General features: G+C 40.8%; 1 protein-coding gene across 7 annotated transcripts in view; it reads left to right on the plus strand.

The window, feature by feature from the left end:
• Nucleotides 1-1,021: 1,021 nt before the first annotated feature.
• The window catches only part of BMAL1 (basic helix-loop-helix ARNT like 1), an 86,787-nt gene continuing 68,844 nt past the window's right edge, over nucleotides 1,022-18,964 (plus strand). For 4 of the 7 annotated variants that reach the window (XM_021002038.2, XM_021002037.2, XM_078148093.1 and 1 more), the window contains exon 1: nucleotides 1,023-1,210. The gene's annotated coding sequence lies outside the window, so the exon portion shown is untranslated. Of the gene's footprint in view, nucleotides 1,211-18,964 lie in introns of all 7 variants that reach the window. The other 3 variants (XM_021002041.2, XM_078148094.1, XM_078148095.1) reach the window with 1 other exon arrangement.

Raw genomic sequence — 18,964 nt, forward strand, 5'->3', positions numbered from 1 at the left:
CTGTGGAATTGAAATTCCTCTTCTGTGAAATAATGGGTTGGCCTGAGATTCCTTCCAGTTCAAAATCTAAGGACCTGAAAGAAGATAACAGGCGACTCCAACACCGTCACCAGTGCTTGGCACAAAGGGAGCACTTAATAAATGTTTGTTAACTTGGCTCGACTCACCCTTCATACTTCTCTGGGGTGGTTTCGAGGACAGTGCTCAGTCAAACCCTATATCAGCTAGAAAAGGACTGCTGTTTTTATGTCAGTTTTAATGTATGACCTCTGAGAAGGTCCTTTAACTATTACGTGCCTCAGTTTCCTCATCTGCACGCACAACCGCTGCGGTAACCTCAGGCGCCCAGGGTCCAAGGTTCTCCCAGCAGACAAAAATGAATCGGTGGGCTGGAAAGCTGCCGGGGCGTCCAGGGAGAAAGCGCCGCAGACTGAAGAGGACCTGGGAGTGAGGGCCAATTCCAACTGCGGGCGCCGGGTCGGGATACGCCGCAGCCCCGTAGCCAGCCCAACGGAGCTGGGAGCTCGAGCTGGAATGACTAGGCATCGAGCAATGCAGGGTCACAAAATGCAACAGGTGCTCACCCTGGCGCTGGCTGAGGAATGCAGACCAGCGGGGCAGTGGGGTGGGGAAGAACCCTATAGAAAAGGAAGCGCCCGCGCTGATTGGAGGGGTCTCCAGGGTGTGAACTTTAGGTGCGTTTGCTGATTGGTTGGGGTGAAGCGTCAGGTAGACCGCCCGGCCTTCCTGCTGCCCCGCCTCCTTGACGTCCCTCTATTGGCCAGAGCCTCTCCCTAGACTCTCAACGATTGGTGAATCTGGCCCTCACAGCCGAGCGCCGATTGGCGGGCGGTGGCCGCCGAACTGAGGTCCCTCTGGGCTTTCTGATTGGCTCGAGGAGAGAGGCAGGTATCTGGGCTTCCTGGCTCCTCCATTGGAGGGAGGAGTAAGGGGGGTTGGGCTCTACGATTGGTGGGCTGGGGGCCGGGCCTGGGCCGGCGGGGAGCGGATTGGTCGGAAAGTAGGTTAGTGGTGCGACATTTAGGGAAGGCAGAAAGTAGGTCAGGGACGGAGGTGCCTGTTTACTGGAGTGGGGCTCGCAGTTGCCTCCTCCTCTGCCACCGCCGCTGCTGCCGCTGCCGCCGCTGTGGAAACTGAGGAGAGCTGGGGCCCCGGACTGCGTGCCCTCCGGGCAGCTCGCCCGCCCACGGTGAGTCCCTCCGGCTGGCCCGGCGGCGGGGAGCCGAGAGGCTTTGGGCCCCAGCTTGGGCTCCGGCTGCCCTCAGGGACCGTTGACGCCCTTAAAGGCACAGTGCCCTCGGGCCGCCGAGCGCCCTCGGACTGTCTGTCTCCCTTAAAGGCATAGACCCCCCCTCCCCCCTGCTCTCCCCTCCCCCGGGACTGAGAGGGCAGCCTCTCTTAAAGGCGCACAGCGACTGTTCTCTCTCCGGTGCCCCCCAGCTGGAGCGGGGGAGGGGGGAGCGGCAGAGGTTCCTGCTGTCACCTTAAAGGTGCAGGGTTCCCAATTCACTCACCAGACCCTCCCCCTCTCCTTCTCCAATTCATCTCTACCTGTAATGGGGGAGGGGAGACTGCTCGCTGCCTCTTAAAGGGACAGTCCCTCCCCCAGAGAGAAATTATTGGGGAATGGGGGAGCTGTGGCAGGCTCGCGCGAGTGTATTTCGCAGGGAAGCGGGGAAATCGACGTAAGCCTCGGGCAGATTTCGAGAAGGGGCTGTTCTCTATCCCCTCCCCCTCTTCTCTCCGAGCAGTTCAGTTCAATTCATAAATATTTATTAAACGCCTACTGTGTGTCAGCCACTGTGCTAAGTCCCGGAGATACAAAAAGAGGCTGAGAAGGACTTGTCCGGCTTTAGGTGTGGGGAAAGAGGGAATGGAGGTGCAAGTTGGTGGTTTGGGGGGAACTGGGCCTGCCACCCCCCGACCTTGTCAGGTGCCCGGCTTACTCTGTGCCGTGGCCAGTTACTTCCCCTTGCCCCAGCGGTGGAGGGAGGAGGGATTGAGGGGATGGCTGGATCGCCTGCTGAGCGTGAGCGATGATGGGCCACTGAGTCCATGGGGTTGGACTTCCACCCGAGATGTGTTAATTGTTTGAAATTTGGACCCGGCACGGTTTTTCCCAGAGCCCCCGGGAGCAGCCCGAAGTCGAGCTGGTGCCAAGAGGACGGGTAGCGCTTCTGGGGCGCGTTGTCAGTTCCCCGGTCCCTGGGGAGAGCCTCTGTCGAAGTCGGGAAGGCGGAAGGGGGTGCAGGAACCACCAGGGTTTGACAGATGTCAGGGGAGGGGGGGAGGTTCTTGTGTTTGTCTGGTGTCAACAGCAAAACTAACCCTTGTTTGCGCAGTGAATGGGACTGAAGATAAAAATAAGACTTGCTTTCTGTGACTCTCATATTACACAAGTCTTTCCTCCAGGTGAAAAGGGGAGGGATTCAAGAGAGGGAAGTGTGTTTTGGGGGTGGAAAAAAGTCATTGCACTTGGTATGGCTTTAGGTATGTTTGTCTTTTTTTTTAAAGTTTAGGTTGAGGTAACTGACCTGAATTGAACCCACTTGGCTTGGGTCCCTGCCTACTTTATAGGCTGCTCTACCTTCAAGGTTTCATCCTTCAAACTGCAATAAATGATTTCCGTGTTTCAGTAGAAAATGAAAATGAATATTTTCTTAATTGTGTTTTGAATAGTTGATTTAGTATTGATCCACAAGCATTCCTTAACAGTGCTTGATTTTGGAAAGGTACTTTTAAAAACTGGTGTTTCAAAGCTGCATTTTGGGTATCATTCGTTCTGATAGTTGTCATTTATATTTCTGTCATCTGCTGTTGTTTTATGATATACTATTGATAAAATGTTCATTGTGCTAGATAATGACTTTGGCTTCTGATGTAAATTTGGCTAGGTAGGATTCTTAATTTATTGATTGTTGAGGTCAAAATAATTTTTACCATTGGTAATTTTGAGCTAGGCTTTAATTTTCTTCCAAGTTATTGTTCAGTATTGTCCAACCCTCAGTGACACAGTTTTTTGTTTGTTTTGGCAAAGATACTGGAGTGGTTTGCTGTTTCCTTCTCCAGCTCGTTTTACAGATGAGGAAACTGAGGCAAACAGGGTTAATGACTTGCCCAGGGTCAAGTAGCTAAGTAAGTGTCTGAGGCCAGATTTGAACTCTTGAAGATGAGTCTTCCTGATTCCAAACCCAGTGCTCTATCTGCTGTGCCACCTACCTGTCCCTTTCTTCCAAGAGAAAAGCATTATTTTGAATTTTGTTACCATATCAGTACGTCCTGAAATATTAAAAATTTCAGTTTTCAGTTCACATTTTATTGCCAAGTCTTAAAAATGGTTCACTTAACACATTTAAGATGAATTTTTAAAATTAATTTCTGATGCAGGATTTGAAACTATGTACAATCAGACAATTGGATGTCTAGTGGAATTCCCATGTTTTAGATGTAAAAGGTGGCTAGCTTAAATTAAAACATGGCATGATTTAATTTTGCATTAATTATTATTTTAACATCAAACATAAAAGAACCTCCTTCTCTTTGTGATGTATAGCCAGCCTCTTATAGATGTAAGAACACTAGACTCTAGGAGTCAGAAGGCCTGGGTCCAAAGTCCAACCCTAGCATCTCCTACCTTTGTGATTTTGGGTAAGTCATTTAACCATGGTGAGCCTTATAAGGTCTTTTGCCTGTAAATGAAGGGGTTGGACAAGATGATCTCTTTCCAGCCCTAACCTTCTAAATATAACTAATTAGAAACTCAGAAAAAATATATTTACCTGCTGAATATCTCTGAAGTGTCTTTGCTTGAAAATTATTCTGGGGAAAACATTTTTTTCAGGCTGCAAGATATAGATGGCATGCTTATCAAATTTTGAGAAGATAAAAACCTTGGACTGTCTAAAATTGACTTGGGATCTGAAACAATCCTAGCTGCAGTGATGACAGGCAAATTTAATCACAGCTAAATTTAATAAAATAAAATAGAGATAAATGTAACTGGGATTAAAACATTTTCAGCTGAACAAACTGTTAAAGATACATAGGATGAGGAAACCATGGCTAGGCAGGGGTTCATATGAAAAAGACCTCAGAGATTTGAGTAGTATTGCAAACAGCATGAGGCCAAGTTGTCTCATGGCAGCCAGAAACACTAATGTGATCTCAGAGTGCATTCATAGGAGAGTATTGTCAAGGAGAAAGTGACATTTGCCTTGCAATCTGCCTTGGTCAGATCACATCTAAAGTTTTGTGGTCAGCTGTAGGTTCGACATTTTAATGACATTGTCAAAGTAATTCATGTATCTCACCGGATGGTGAGAGTGGTAGGGAAGGAGTTGAAATTCTGTTATCTGAGGAATGCTTGGAGCAAATGGGGATGTTTAGCCTGGGAAGAGAGGACTTAGGGAGAATATAATCACTGTCTTTGGGAGATAGAATAATATCCTGCTTGGCCTTAAGAAGACCTATGCCCAGTGGGAGGAAGTTTCAGGGTTTTGCTTACCATGAGAGAAAAAAAAAACACCACCTTTTTAACAAGTAAAGCTGTCAAAAAATGGAATGGGCTGCTTTGGAACATAATGAGTTCCTATTTAACAAAAGTATTGCAGAGGAAATTCATGCCTCAGTTGAGGAATTCACATTCTAGATGTGGTGGATAAGAGTAGAGTTCATTGGAGTCATTAGCTCCCATATTTAAACTAGATGAGTTCTAAAGTCCCTTCCAACTCCAAGATTCTCTGTTTCTGTGGCATAGAATCATTAGGGTAGAGTTGGATTGAACAGAAACATTTATGAAGCACCTACTATTTCAAGGCCTTGTAAAGGCCTCAGATACCTTCTTCCAGTCTAACTCCCTCATGTTATAGATAAGGAAACAAGGGAGAAGTTTAAGTGACTTGCCCAGTGTCATACAGATAGTGGCAGAAGCCGGCCTATGGCCTAGCCGTCCTGTTTCACAATCCAGTCTTTCCATTCAGTCATATTACATTTTGTAGCAGGGCAGGAAAAGGAAGTGAGTGTGATTTCTTCCTTTATGTCAAAGGCTGTATCTTCTGCATAGTTTACATACTAACAGTATAAACTGACTTAGTTAATGAGAACACCAGGAGCATAATGATGCAAAAATTAAACATTTTTGGCCTTGTTTTGAGATGTGTTATCTTCTGTCCATTATTTATTGGCTTATTTCTGATGAAGTAATACTTCTGCTAGAATCAAAGGTCTTAGTGAGGAGATAGTCCTTTTTCAAAAGATTAAACCGTTCCTGTAGACTAATATGTAATATTTTAAATGTCAAAAAATGAATATTTCTTTAGTATTGTTCTTCTAGTATAGACTGTGATGCCTTTACAACTTCTTACAACTCTCTTTGAGAGTTGTGGCTGAAACATACACACAGTGTCCCCAAAGTCTTAGTGCAGTTTTTTTCTTAATATTGTGTTTGTGTGTGTGTTTGGGTGTTATTTGCACAGAAATGATAATTAAATCCATAGAAATCAATGAAATCACTACGGGAGGAAAAAAAAAGGACCCTGGACAGAGTCTTATGGGACACTTGAAAGATTGCTGTGATTTAACAATGGAAATGTTCCAGTGAATAAATATTGGACTTTATTTCATAAAATACCGGCTTAATATAGAACTCCCCATAAAGTTTATAAAACTCATAATTGGTATTTTTATCATGTACATATATGTAGTTTTTTCCTTCCCCTTTAATGTGCTGTACCTGATACAAAGTTGTGCCAGGTATTGCTGTTAATTCCATAAGGAGTTTATAATTTAATAGGGAAGATAAAACCATTATTTCATAGTACTCAGTGGCATGTAAGCTCCTTGAGGTCAGGGAATGATTTGTTTCTGCCTTTGAATTAGCATCTGGCACGTAGTTAATAAATGTTTGTTGAGTCAAATTGAATTATATTTTCAAATATACATATACATATACATGTATACATATTTATGTAAATACAAATTCTGGATGGCTAGAGTAGAACATCTATAGAATCCTACTATCTTGGAATTGCAAGAGATTTCAGAGGTCATTTAGTCAAATCCCCTGTGATATAGGAATCCCTTTTTCCAGAGTCTGATAGATAACTGATCATTCAGCCTCTGTGTGAAGACTTCCAGTGATAGAAGCACATTGTTTGATGAAGTGGGTCATCCCATTTTGGGAGAGCTGTGATTGGTAGGAAGTTCTTCCTTAAGCTGAAACAAAGATCTGCTTTTCTGTGACTTTGATTCATTGGACCTTTGATCCATTGGACACATTTTGCCCCCTGATGTCAAGCATAATAAGTCTAAATCCCTTTTCCCCATAAACACTACAGTCATGGTCTCCCAAAATTGTCAGAGCTGCTATTATAGCCCTTGAGGCTTCCTTCATCAGGGGACCCCGAGAGAGCTACTGCAGGTCATTTTGTTTGGTCAGTATGCACTTAAAACCATTAAGCCACAAGTATCCCCAGCAATGTATTGTTTTAAGAGCCAACCAGAAGGTGTAGAAGTTCAAAACAAACAACAGTAAAATAGTTGACGAGAAAGATTTTCCCCGTTCATATGTCCTGCCCTTCCACATGTTACCATATGCCAGCAGTGGTAGAGGGAAGATATATAGGATCATGGCATGGAGGAGCACATCCATAGGCAATATGTGTGGTCAAGGAACTTGTTTGACCAGGGGAGCTCCCACCTCCAGTGCTGTAGCAGTACTGATATTCTCTCGCAGTAAAATTGCTTTCTGTTGGGTGTCTCCACTAAGGTGCTTCTGCTCTCTGCTACCACCAGCTGGTCATTACCTGTAATTCAGCTTTTTCTCATAAGAAGAAATTCTGTCAGCTCTTTAGCTTATAGCCCTCTGGGTTAACTTAAGCTCTTTTGTGATGCAGACCCCCAATTAGGTTCCTAGCTAAATAGAGAAGCCTATGGACATTTTCAAGTCTGTCTTTTGAATTGCTCTTTCCCCTGCTGCTGCTAAGGTTCTTTACGTCTTAATTCTTATCTGGACTATGCCCCCGAATCCTTTTTCTTTCTTTCTTTCTTTTTTTAAATAATATTTTTCCTCAGTTATATGTAAAGACAATTTTAAACATTCATTTAGAAAAATTTTGGAATTCCAAATTTTCTCCTTCCCTCACCTCCTCCCTCCCTAAGATGGTAAGCAATTTAATATAGGTTATATATATATGTAATCATATAAAACATATTTCCATATTAGTCATGTTGCAAAAGAAGAAAGACCAAAAGAAAACATACACACAGAGAGAGAAAGTGAAAAATAGTATGCTTCAGTCTGCATTCAGATTTCATCAGTTCTTTCTCTGGATGTGGATAGCATTTTTCATCATGAGTCCTTCAGAATTGTCTTGGATCATTATGTTGCTGAGAAGAGCTAAGACATTCACATTTCTCTTCCTTACAGTATTGCAGTTACTATGTACAGTGTTCTGGTTCTGCTTACTCCACTTTGCATCAGTTTGTGGAAGTCCAGGTTTTTCTGAAATCAGCCTGCTTGTCATTTCTTATAGTATTCCATTATAATCATATAATACAACTTGTTGAGCCGTTCCTCAATTGATAGGCATCTCCTCTATTTCCAATTCTTTGACACCACAAAAAGAGCTGCTATAAATATTTTTGTACAAATAGGTCCTTTCCCCTTTCTTTTGAAATCTTTGGAATATAATAGTATTGCTGGATCAAAGGTATGAACAGTTTGATTGCCCTTTGGGCATAGTTCCAAATTGCTCTCCAGAATGGTTGGATCAGTTTCACAACTCCACCAATAATGCATTAGTGTTCCAGTTTCACACATCTTCTCCAACATTTATCACTTTCTTTTTTTGTCATAATAGCCATTCTGATAGATGTGAGGTGGTACCTCAGAGTTGTTTTAATTTGCATTTCTCTAATCAATAGTGATTTAGAGCATTTTTTCATATGACTATAGATAGCTTTAATTTCTTCATCTGAAAACTGCCTATTCATATGCTTTGACTGTTTGTCAATTGGAGAATGACTTGTGTTCTTATAAATTTGACTCAGTTTTCTATATATTTGAGAAATGAAGCCTTTATTCAAGATACTTGTAAAAATTGTTTCCCAGCTTTCTGCTTTCCTTCTAATCTTGGTTTCATTGATTTTGTTTGTGCAAAACCTTTTTAATTTAATATAATCAAAAGTATCCATTTTTATCTCATAATACTATCTCTTGTTTGATCATAAATCCTTCCCTTCTCCAATTTGCTTATGATATCACCTTTTATATCTAAATCATGTACCCATTTTGACCTTATCTTGGTAACCTGAATTTCTTTCCACTACTAGCACACCTCTACATTTTTAACTTGAATTCCCTTCAAACAACCCTGAGCATTCCACTAAGCAAAACTTCAGAGGAGCTGGGGTAAAGAGATTTTTTTTTTCAGTTCCCATGATATCCTTGGTTCTTACACAGAACAACATCGGAGCAAAACTGAAAATTCATGGGTGAGTCTGGTAATGCTGGCAAACTTTGCCTTACTTCCCCAGCAACCAGAATCACTTACTCCCTAAGTTGTGAAGCACCAGCATGTGTGTGGATGACACAATTGTTCTCAAGAGAATTTTATCCTTTATCCTTATTGGTACAGCTTACTTTAAGAACAGGTTTGGTGCTGATTTGGCCATTGCCCCCCACAATTAGTTAGGATTCACAGAAGAGAACATGTTAGGAGTTAGGAGAAGCAACCTAGGTTTGGAGTCTGGGAGTTCGAGTTGGAATCCCACCTTGTTTTTAATACCTGTGTGACCGTGGTTAACTTGCTTCTCTCAGAACTTAGTGTCCTTATATGTAAACTGAGGCAGTTGGAATAGATGGTTTATGTTTAAGCTCTTTTCTAGTTTTAAATCCTATGAAATCTATGTAAGTGTTGCCTTAAAAAAGATCCTGTTATAAATTTTTGTTTCTCTTGGGTTTTGTTTGTTTGGTTGTTTTTGTCTTCCTCTCCTCTTACTTTATTAATATGGGCCTTTATTAAAATCCTGTTCACTCAGCTCATTGGTGATGGGGGAGTTTAAGAATTCCTTTTCTCCAAATCTGAAAATCCCTCACCTTAAACTCCATTATTTCTCTTATTGAAGAAACACCCCTCAGATACTGTTCCCACATTCTTTCCTTTCCCTCCAGCTTTTCAGCTCCTTGCCAACTTCTTAACCTAAGAATGGGGGGGGGGGTAGGTAGGCCTGTAGAATTTTAAAATGCTATCTGCTAAAAATAAATTTAGACAGTAAGGCAAAACAATGTTATGTCAAGAACATGTTATATAAAATGTGCTATATGTGGTTCGTTCTCCTCTATACCATCCAGTAAATTTGTGTTCTGTATTTTTCCAAAGAATTAAAATACAGTAAAAGTACACTGAACATAATTTAATCTTTGGTAATACATGATTTACATGTTTTGGTTTATATTTTAACTCAGGATTTTGGGTAATCATCCTATCTATGAATAGTACTTAGCATAGTGCCTAGCACACAGTAGGTATTTGCTAAACACTTGTTCAGCTGTATTGCAATAGCAGGTATAGGACTTTGGACCGAATCTATTTTGACCCTAGGACTGGCAGTGAAAGTTTTTTTTTTCCTTAAGCGTTAGCCTGTTCACTTTTGTTTCTTGTTGATATGCCTGTACAATCTGCCTCTGCCTCTCGTCTGATTTACTGCAGCTGCCTCCTTACTGATCTTCCTGCCTTCAGGCTTCCCTCCCCCCCCCCCATTCTGCATTCCATTCCCAGACTGATCTCTCTTCCTAATCTACTTCTGCTGTTTAGCAGCATCGAGTCTGAATTTATGCTTGGCTGTCGAGGACCTCCCTCCATAATCTGGCCTCACCCTACCTCTTCAAATTGACTCTCAACATGAAATCTCAGTTTTAGTTAGACCAGTGTCTTTGTGGCTGCGTCTGACAGTATGTACTTTATTTCTTCTTACTTTTATGTTTTCTGTCTATTTAGAATGCTTCTTCCTTTGCATTTGAATCAGTGATTCAGTTCAAAAAGGGCAAGTCATTATGTTGAGTAAATAATACTTAAGGGCCTCAGTAGTGTTCAATCTGTAAGGTTGCCAAAGTCATTAGTACCCTGTGATAGTATATTCTTATGGTGTTTTAATTAATTTTTTTTTTAGTCAACAGAAATCTGTTTTTTCTCTCCCTCCCTTCTTCCCCTCTCCACTGGAAAAAAGGAAAAAAAGAAAAACAAAACCCTCACAACAGACATGCATAGTCAAACAAAACAAATTCCTACACTGGTCACATCCAAAAAATGTTTCATTCTGCATCTGAATTCTGTTGCCTTTGTCAGGAAATGGGTAACATGCTCTATCATCTGTCCTCTAGAATTATGGTTGGTCACTCCAGTCATAGTTCTTAAGTCCTTCAAAGTTGTTTGACTATAATGTTATTGTATAAATTATTTTCCTGGTTCTGTTCACTTTACTCAGTGTCATTTCATACAGATCTTCCTACTTTTCTCTGAAACCTTCCTCACAGCACAGTGGTATTCCATTACATTCATATACCGGAATATGTTTAGCCAGTCACTAATTGATGGGCAACTCCTTAATTTCCAATTCTTTGGCACTACCAAAAAAAGCTGCTATGAATATTTTTATACATATAGGTCCTTTCCCCCCTTTCTTTGATCTCTTTGGGGTGTAGGCTTAGTGGTCAAAGGGTATGTATAGTTTAGTAGCTTTTTGGGCATAGTTCAAATTATTTTCCAGAATGGCTTGACAAATTCACGATTCCACCAACAGTGCATTAATGTACCTTTTTTCTGATAGCTCCTCCAACATTTATCATTTTGCTTTTCTGCCAACTTTGCCAATCTTACTATGGGTATAGAATGGAACCCTTAGTTTCTCTAATTATTAGTTATCTGGAGGCTTTTTTTTTCCAAATAGGTGTTGAGCACTTGGATTTCTTCCTTTGAGAACTGCCTGTTTGTATCCTTTGACCATCAGTTGAGGAATGATTCTTATTCTTGTAAATTTGAATCAGTTACCATATATCTTAGAAATGAAACCTTTGTCAGAGAAACATACTACAAAGATTCTTTCTTTCTTTTTTCTTTTTTTAACCAGTTACCTGCTTCCTTCTCATTTCAACTGCTTTGGTTTTGCAAAAACTTAAATCTTATATAATTAAATTTGTCTATTTTATCTTCTGTGATCTTCTTTTCCTCTTGTTTGTTCCTGAAGTCTTCCCCTATCCATGGATCTAAAAGGTAATTCCTTCCTTGCTTTTCTGATTTTTTATGACATCACCCTTCATGTCTCAGCCAGTGACCCATTTGGTGCTTATGTTGGTCTGTAGTGTGAGATGTTGGTCTAAATCTAATTTCTGTCAGACTACTTTTCATTTTTCCCAGCAGTGTTGGTCAAATTCATATCTCGGTAGATAGGGATTTTGGGTTTATCGGACAGTAGTCCCTTATGTTCATTTGCTTCTGTAGGTGTATACTTAATTTATTCTACTGATGAGCCCCTCTTCACCAGCACCAGATTATTTTGATGATTACTACATTGTAGTTTAGTTTGGGAGCTGGTACTGCTAGGTCCTCTTGCTCCTCCATGTGAGTGTTAAACTGTTGTACCTTTAGCTACATTTTAAACACTACTGTTGCAGCTGTTACCAACACTCATAACATTAATTTGTCTAAATCAACACTTTACTATTATTTCTTCCGATCGGTCCTGTCCTTTTCTTCCTTCTTGCCCCTCTTCCCAAGGCAATTGAAGAGAAAGAAGTTTTCCTGCTGCATCTTTTGGCTTAAATTTAGAGGTGTGCATAGCCAGAATAGTTAGACCAGATACTGAAAATGATTAGGAACGTAGTTCAATCACCCGTGAATTCTGTATCCAAGTTGAATTGTGACACTGACCTACTGATTTTCTCATTGAATTAAAAGAAATGCAGATAAATTTCTGAGTTTTACAAAAGATAAACAGAAAAATATATTTTTATATTCTTAAGTTAAAATGATAACTACAGTTTTCATTCTTTTGTAACATACTTGAAGGTTCTTCAAGTGAAATGCATTAGTTTGAGAATGAGAATACGAAATCAGAAACAAGTTTGAAATATATTCATTTAGACTATTTTTGGTGTAGTTTGGTAACATACAATGATAGTTTTAAAAGCTTTTAGAGGAGTTGAATCATTTTTGCTCAGAAACTTAAGGTTCCTGGCAGTTTAGATGGATAAAGACTTCCTGTTCCTATTAGCCCACATTTCCCCTGCTTTTCTCTTTACAGTTTGGTCTGTTGCTGTCATTACTGTGGGTGTTTCATGGTTGTCATAGGTAACATTTGTGACCCTTTTCCTTTGCCACTCAAGAGATCTTCTTTTGGTGACTCTAGTGATGGTGGTCGTTGTTGAAATCTGTCTCACACAACTTCTACCTATTCCTTCTAGCTCTGCTTTCTGGGGCCAATCCAAGTTTGGCTTGACTTGCTTTGATGAAATTAGTAGTTTTCAGATCCTCTTTTCTTTCTTTTTTGAAAATGATGGCAGCATTTGCCTGTCTCCATTCCTGTGGTATTTCCATGTGTTTTCCATGACCTTTCAAAGATTGCTGACAGGGCTTAGTAATCACAATGGACATCTTGTCCTCATAGGACCATATCATTCTTTTTGTATTCATCCTGTTAATTGTACTTGCCTCCATCTTCTATAATTTTTTTTAATCAGTTGATTGATGAGTTCCCTATACAGCCCCATCAGTATCTTTTAGACATCTCTCTTTTTTCTTTTTCACTGGAATCATTTGTGTTTATTTCTTCAGAATTTCATCCTTGAGAATTTCTCATCCATCTAGGACTGATTTCTCCTATAGTGTTCTCAACCCATGAGATACTATCTATCTTTTGTCCAAACCCTTTGAAATGAAATCCATTCCCCAAAAATGTGGGTTGCATGTCAGACTATGCTTGACTTTCCTCATCATTTTTCCCTCATGGTCCCTGTCATTTTTACTTCAGCACTCAGTTCCTCCTTGTCGGTCAAAAGCAGCCCTAGTATGGCAGTACCCATTGTTTACTACACCTTTTGATGAAGGTACTTGTACTTGTCATTAAGGCAAGTCAAGAATTTTTCAGTTGCTCGAGTTTTGGTAGACGTTTGAGACTTGACGTCCCCCATGACTGTGATATCCTATCTTTGTACCAGGTCATCGTAATCCTCTGAGAGTTCAGGTAGTCTGGAGCAAATGTGTCAAACTCAAATAGAAAGTGTGGGCCACTTAATCCATACAGACTGCATATTGGCTTAGTTTGGAAATGTGATTTTTTTATGCCTTCTTATATTTTTATTTATTTGGTTAAATATGTCCCCCTTACATGTTAATCTGGTTTGGGCAGCACTCGAGAGGCTACATCTTTGGCACCTCCGGACCAGAGTATAGTCCCAGAACAAACTGCTTCTTTTTCTTTTTCCGTTAATCATTACTATCCCTTTTAATTTATTTTTTACTGGGATTCCTCTTTCTGTCCCTATATTTTCTCACAGATATATTTTCAAAATTGTATTACTCTGCTATACTTTTATATTTATTCTTTTCCTTTTCGATAAGGTGTACTCTTGTACAGCTGTGTCCATTCATGAATTTCATCCCCCCAAGACTCAGAAACACCTGAGCTTGCCTCCTTGTATTAGGATTTCTTGTTCATCTGATCCATTATTCAGACTTTGTGCATTTATTGCTCCTGGCTTTCTTATTGGGAATTATTTCCTGTATCATCAAGCCTCTACTAATTTTTTTTTCTTGGTGTTGCAGTAGCTGCTCTCTTTGTAGACATTCTTCTCCCTTCCTCTCAAATTTCAATTTTAATCCCTCTGCCATTAGATTTGGAGGACTCCATACTGGCCCTCTATAGGTGTGTTACATCATTGAGCAAGAGCCCCTCATTCTATGAGTTGTAGTCCAGAAATCTAAATATCGTTCTCAGATAATATTTTTGTCCAGCTGTTCATTTTTCAAAGCACCGTTTCTCTTAAGAAGCCACTGCCTTCACTTGGCAGCAATGATGAAGATACCCTCTGTACCCCTGTGGTCTTCATTTTCTATCCCAGGATTTCATCATCGCTGCATTCCTTCTGTTGGTATCATTTGTGCCTCCTATTTATAAAATCTGAGAAGGCTGTCTCCATGTTAGCTACATACTAGCTAAGAAGATGGCCATGCCTTTTAATTATTCATATCAAGTCAACAGAGAACAGCATGGGTACCCCCCCTCATCAGGGAGTCAGCACCTCTCACTACTTGTCTCCCTTTTTGCCTCTGGCAGTTAGTGACTAGATAGCCTTTATGCTGGTGGCACCTGTGGGTCCACATCACGAGAAGTCAGCTTCCTGCTCTGTGATGAGCTGAGAGCCTCCTAAATATTAGCTCCAAAAGTTGAGTGATCCTGCTTTGTTCCTTTCCCTCAATATCATCCTCCAGCTTACTGGTGTGGGTTAGCGCTTCCCTCACCATCTTTAGAGAGATTTTTTTTAAAAAAACTTTCCCTTTGAAACACATTTTTCATTCTCTCAAGTAAGATACTCCACCCCACCCCTCAACCCCATCTCAACTTAGATGGAAGAGAAGTTATTCCAACCCTCTTACCCTCTCTGATAGGGAGGCTAGTTTGTGCTTTCTACATCTATAGCTATCTCTTTGTCATTCAAGGAAATACAAATGAAGTTAGGATACTTACCTCTTAATGTCACTGCAAAATTTTCTGCCTTTTCCATACTTGCTGCAAGTAACAGCCTCTGGTTTTGGTTGTTCTTAACTTGTAGCTCTCATAGCTCGATTTTGTAGCTGCCTGAATGTTGTGTCCAGGTACAGATTTCCACCCATATCCCCCTCTTTCCACCTCCCACTCCTCTTTCTCCTTCCCCTCCCCCCCCATACAAGACAACCACAGTGCCAGAAGAGGAGGCCCCGGACATCAAGGCTGTGCTCTGGAGGTTTGGCAGCATTCCTACCATACAGGGCTAATCTGGATGTTCTAGGCAAAGCCCACAGTAGCTCTAGATGCAGGCTCCATTTTTCACTGTTTCTTACTATTTCTAGCACATGATACAGTCCCTTTACACATAGTAGACAGTAAATGTGTGTTGAGTTCAACAGCTAATGCACATTGAGCTGAGCACAAGGACAAGAACAATTGTTCCTTCATTTCCAATTTCCTGTCTACATGCCTAGTAACCTTACCTGTGACCATCCAGCCTCTGAGCCTCCCACAATAGGAAACCCCTTCCCTGCATTGTGGGGCAGCCCCTGATGTTCTTGGATAACTTCGCTGATTAGGAAGTCTTCCCTTACTTATCACCTCAAAATCTACTTCTTTAAGATTAAGACATATGGTTTTTGGATGTGGACAATGTAGAAGTTAGTTTTGCCTATTAATGTTTATTTATTATGAGTATTTTAAATGTTTGTTTTCTTTTTTATTTTTCCCAATGGGGAATTGGGAGTGGGGAGGAGAGCAATGGATTTTGTTCATGGGAAAAGTTTTAAATTAAATTTTGAAAAAAATCTATTGCTTTGCAACTTCCACCTATTGTTTCTAAATCTATATTTTGATAGCAAGAAAAACAAGCCTAATTTCTCTTGCAAAAGACAATATTTCAGATATTTGAAGACAACCATTCTTCCATCTCTCTTCTCTCCCCCTTCCTTAAATATTCTGTTCTCCAGGGTAAACACTCTTCATTCCTTAAACTGATCCTCATGTGGTTTGGCTTCTAGTCCCTTCATCATACCACAAGTTATCGGTGTCAATGGGCCTACCACTTCCCTTGGGCACTATTCTTTTTAAAAAGTGAAGCCTAAGACATCATTAGAATTTTTTGGCTGCCAAATGACACTTATATTGCATTTGTAGTCTACAGAAATCCCCAGATAGCTTTTACATGAACTATTGTCCAGCCATACCTAGTGCTTATACAGTTTTTTTTAAAAGTGTAAAACTTCACATTTATCCCTATTTGATTGCATTTTATTAGAGTTGGCCCATTAGTCTATCTCTAGAGACCTGTTAGTATCTCACATTAAAATTCTGTTCCCAACATGTTTGCCATCATTCCCAGCTTTGTGTCATCTGCAGAGCTAATAAGTATGCCATAAGTTTATATTTTTAATCAAAGTCATGGTTAAAAACGGGAAAGAGAACCAGGCCAGGGGAAGGTCTGGGGGGGGGGTGCAATTGACTAAATACCACCATTCATGTTTACCCTTTGGGTTTGAGCATTTAATCAGTTATGAATCCAACTATATTACTATCTAGCTTGTGTCATTCCCTCTGGTCTATAAACATATCCTGAGAGCCTGTGTCAGATCTCTTTTTGAAATACAAATGTATAATGTCTGTGGCATTCCCACAGTATGCAAGTTTGACAGATGTCAAAAAATCTTTTGGTGATCATTGACTCTTCCAAGATTGTGTCTGTCTTTCCTTAGGTTTCAGCCCAGCCAAAGAAATAACCAAAGTGTTCTTGAAGTGCACCTGCCCCTGAAATGAACATTCCACTCTGCATCTCCGTGCTTTCTGCACTTGCTCCCCACGGCTAGAATCACCTGCTACACTTGTTTCCTTCAAAAGTCAGCTTCACCCCAGTTTCATAGGAAGTCTTTCCTGCTTTCCTGCCCTGCCCAGCATCTAGTGCTTTTCCTTCCCTCTCCCCATGATCATATATTTATACATGTGCTTTTGTCTCCTCTGATAAATTGGAAACTCCTTCTGGACATGGATGCTTTTGTTTTTGTATCCTCAGCACCTAGAAAGTTTCTGGCACATGAAATGTGGGGATTGGGATTGCACTTGTGATTTCATTGCTTTTGGAAATTTCCAGGTGAGGAAGCTCCCTTTACCAGTACACCTTGCCCTTAACTTAGATCTTAGTTGCCTATAGCGCTGAGAGGTAGTGACTCGCCCAGGGTCATAAAACCAGTTTGTTTCAGAGGTAGAACTTGAAACCTTCCTGGCTCAAGGACTTTGTCAGATCTGTCCCTGGTATGGGTTGGATGGCGGTTCACTAAAGTTTAGCACAGAACTTCACAGAACAAATCCCCTTAATAAAAGGATTTGTTCTGTAAAACTTGGGCTCAAAGGGCCACGCCTGATGACCTAGAGGGCCCATGTGGCCTCAAGGCCACAGGTTCCCCACACCCTTGCACTAAACCTTTCTTGGCTTCGTTTTCTTCATTTCTAAAAATGAGGCTATTGTACTAGATGACCTTTAAAAAAACATTCTGAGTTTAACATTCTGTGATTCTGTGATTCCAGAGTCACATTATCTTGGATTTTGAGTCTCAAGTGACCTATTCACTTCTTTCCGGGTAAAAATATACCTCTTTTCCATCTATCACTCACTCTAAGTATTAGTGCTAGGCCAAGGTTACAAACAAGATAGTACTGCTAGATCACCTATCACCAGAAAAGTTGGGTCTCCTTTCTCCTGACCTCTTGGAGTTCAGTTAAAACAACATGTCTACTTTCCCTGTTAACTACAGGTTCCTTCCCCCCTCTTTTCTTACTATGGCCTACTCTGTAGGGCAGATGATTACCTGGGAGTAGTCTTCAGTGAATTCAGAGTGTCAAAAGAATGCTGCCCAGGGATGCTCTTGTATCTAAAGGCACATGACCAGGTCTAGTTTGACCTGCCAGCTTAGTTTGGAAGACTACTCCCCACATTTGAGCGCTATTTTGTAGACGTGTCTGTATGATGAGGAAGTCAGCACTGGTGTCTTTCCCCTTTGCCTGCTATTCTCATTGCAGATTAATCCATGTTTATTTTTCTGTCGGGTCCAATTCAAACCTTCACTATAGCCTTCAGCACTAACTACTAAGTTCTTTGCACTAGTTGAGATGGAGTTAGAGTTTGTGGTTTCCTCCATAATCTTGATTCAGGTTGTTGATGGAGCTAGAATTAGTAGCTGGTAAGGGTAGAATGGAAAAGATGAAAGAATTCAAACGCCACCCCTGAAAACCTGTTGCCCATTTGTATACCATGCAGTGGGAAGCTCCTGTGCTGTCACCAGGCTCAAACCTCACACCTCCAGGGATGACGTTCAGAGGTTGGTGATAACGAGCCCCTTTTAGGACCAGGAAGTTCTTGTCCTGGCTTCATCCTTGATTATTAAATTATTTCAACTGAATATGCTTGTTTCTTTAGTGGAGTGGGGGTAGCGAGGCAGCCCAGTGTCTTCTGAGTTGTTCTATGGATTTGAATCAGTCCTTAAAAATACCTTCTTAATGTGCAAAACAAATGGGAGCTTTGTGTTTTCAAGTTATATCTGGCCACGTATTATTGTTTCACCTTAAAAAAAAGAGAGAGAAAAAAAATTTTTTGTTTACTTAATTCTCTATAGGCTTTGGTCACTGCTCTATAGAACATGAAGTCAGTGGCAGCAGAAAGGGAAAAATGGGTTCAGCCAGTTTGCTGTGGTGTAAACCTTTTGTGTTGGCTTTTGATTTAAAAAAAAAAGTTGCCAGTTGACTAATTTGAGTCATTTTCCCCCCTCATTTTGATCATTTAATAGTAATGGCCCAACCACTTCACCTGGCTTTGCTCCCTGCCTGATTTGAACCATGCCTGACTGAATGAACACTCTGCTTTTGAAACTGAACTGAAGTTTTACAACATCCAAGAGTTGGAAGGAAGCTCAGAGCCACCTAGTCAAACCCAGACGTGAACAAGAATTCTCTTTATAGCAGACTCAACAAGTGGTAGTTGGAGATTTTAAAGAAAACATTTTCCTTGCTCCTTGATAGTTCAAAATGGAATAAAAATTTTCTATTGATGGCAATGATAACAAAAAGGATCTCTTTTAAGTAATTGGCATTTTAGGGCTGGCTGTATTTCTGTCATAAGAAGGAGTAATCAGTTGCCTGAGGTGGGAGGTTAAAG

Source organism: Phascolarctos cinereus, unplaced genomic scaffold (genome assembly GCF_003287225.1).
Source record: "Phascolarctos cinereus isolate Bilbo 61053 unplaced genomic scaffold, phaCin_HiC Scaffold_9;HRSCAF=440, whole genome shotgun sequence".
Taxonomy (NCBI): domain Eukaryota; kingdom Metazoa; phylum Chordata; class Mammalia; order Diprotodontia; family Phascolarctidae; genus Phascolarctos; species Phascolarctos cinereus.